The sequence below is a fragment of the Apaloderma vittatum genome, unplaced genomic scaffold, assembly GCF_000703405.1.
Source record: "Apaloderma vittatum isolate BGI_N311 unplaced genomic scaffold, ASM70340v1 scaffold31333, whole genome shotgun sequence".
Classification (NCBI taxonomy): Eukaryota; Metazoa; Chordata; class Aves; order Trogoniformes; family Trogonidae; genus Apaloderma; species Apaloderma vittatum.
The window spans coordinates 4,374-6,748 of record NW_009707966.1 but is presented as its reverse complement, the minus strand read 5'-3'; positions in this window follow the sequence as shown (position 1 = coordinate 6,748).

Here is a 2,375-nt window from a genome sequence, read left to right as displayed (position 1 = left end):
AACGCCCTTGGGAGGGCCAGGGGGGGGGGGGAGCCGATAAGGTTCATGTCCTGGCCAATGTCTTGGTCCTAGCCCCAGTGAGACTTCTGCCAAGCACATAATAGCAGCTGTGTCACCAAAGCCCAGCCTAGAGGGTTACTCGTCTCCTTGCTCCTGGGTGCACTCAAGAGCACCCGCTACCACCAGAGGCAGGTCGTGCCACCCGAAGACATGGGGTGATTACTGTGTCTGGCTTCTCGGGACCAGGAGGTGCAGGACTGCCACTCTGAGGCACATGGAGAGGGAGATGGACCCTGGGGAGAGTCCTACTTGTGGAACCAGGAGCACTGGGAAACCCTCAGGAGTTGCCCAGGTATGCGTAGGCTGAGGCTGACCCAGCTAGGCTTACTCCTGTGTTTTTTGTCTTGGCTGTGTTAAGCACATCCCCCTCGGCCTTGCAGGCATGCCAGTTGTTGCCTTACTGGCTGGGAGCACTGGCCTAAACTGGAGCTTATCACTCTTCCTTGAGCAGGAGCAGTGAGACGAGGTGCTGCCTGTTTCCTCTTCGCCCCAAGGGATCTCATATTCAGAGGCAGACCAGAAGTAGATTTTCTCTCTCTTTGGCTACCTCAGGGTCACTGGCATGAATCCCAGCTTCCAGCCATCCAAACCCCACCTTGTCTGATGCAGGACCCTTCCTGCTCCCACCTGCCCTCTGCTGAGACCTGGCCCTGGGAGAGGGCACAGCGTGGCCCTATGACCGGCTCTGGGTGGAGGCAGGAGGCAAGACCTGCCCTGCTGCCCCAAGTGCTTGCTGTGCCCCTAGACAAACAGCAAGTCTCTCCCTGTCGTCACTGCACTGACATCAGCACCACGGCAGGAAAGGGCTGGAAAATGCCACTGCAGGCACAGCCGGCAAGGGGAAATGTGACAGGCAGAAAGCGCTTGCCAAACAATGTTCAGGAGACAGGCCAGGCTGGACATTTCAGTCTCCTTGGCTGGACACACCTCACTGCAAACACTTCGCACAGCTTAGATAATGTGTGCTCTTGCTTAAGGTTGCATCCTTCCCGCCCAGCACTGAAGCCACCCTCTCTCGGGGAGTTCCTGCTTTGTTCTCCTGAGCTGTGGTATAATGCTTAAGGGTTTGCTTAAGGCTGTGCTGCTGCTGAAGCTGGTACAGACCCATGAAAAGCAGATGAGGAGGGCACTGGCTGCTGGGTAACTATGGGGGCATGCACACTCCTTGCCTCCCACCACCAAAGGGGAAAGGATTACCCAAAACAAAAGCAAAGGAAAATCCTTGCAACCCAGGGCAGGCATTCAGACCAGCCAAGGGCAGAGACGGATCTGAGCCTCTGGCTAAGCGTGCGCAGCCACTGGCAGTGCCCTTCCCAGGATGACCTGCAGTCAGAGCTGGCTGCTGTGCATGGAGACAGGCAGTTTCTAGCCAAGGGAAGAGGCCAGGGCTTTGCAGTAGAGACTGAGCAGCGAAACGTCTGCACAGCCGGAGTGCAGAGCAGCTGCCAGGCCTGAGCCAATGTTTGAGGACAGCAGAGGAGCAAAACTATACCCAAAGAGGGCTGCGCTGCAGGCTGGCCACAGGTTCTCACAGAGTAAGTGCCTCTTCCGGCAGCCTTGTGATCGAAAGGCTGAGAGGGAACAGGAGGGACAGGATGGATCCCTTGGGAAAGCAGAAACCACAGCGGAGGTACAGACTGCCAATTCAGTTCATCGCAGCTTTATCAGCCCTCAAGTGTTGCGATTCAACAGCCATCACTTCTGGGTCTGCTGGGACCAGATGAACAGCAGCCAAGCTTCCCAGGAAGCGTCCCAGCCATCCCGAGGACTCGGGAGCATCTTTAACCTTGTTGTGTTGGGCAGCACTTGCCCTCCAGAGCCTCTTGGGAGGAGAAGCAGCCGGAGCAGCACAGCTACAGTAGAGTATCAGCAACGCTGTGTATAAATAACCTCATGAGTGAGGCCAGTGCCTGGTACTGACAAACCCACCACTCCCCTCTGCCTGGGTCCATCCTCTGCTGCCTGCCCTGAATTTAAACTTGTCTCCTCCGTTGTGTATCTAATTACCTGGGCTCCTGCCTGCTTCTGCAGCACTGACATGAAAGGAGAAACCCCTCCTCCCAGTCAGAAAGGAGTGACTGGACAAGTTTCAACATGAATTTCGTCAGTATTGGATACTTCTCCTATGATTGGGGGCTGTTTCCTTTTCTGCTAGAGGATGAGCTAGAGGATGAGGTTTTTCTTGCCACCTCTGTCCCTTCTGCTGCCACTTTTCTGCTTCTCCCTACTTTCTCTTTCTGTTACTCAGGGTGTTTGTTGAGGCTGTGCTGTTTGCTGCCTCTGGCTAGTAGCACTATCCTCCTCCCATCTATGAG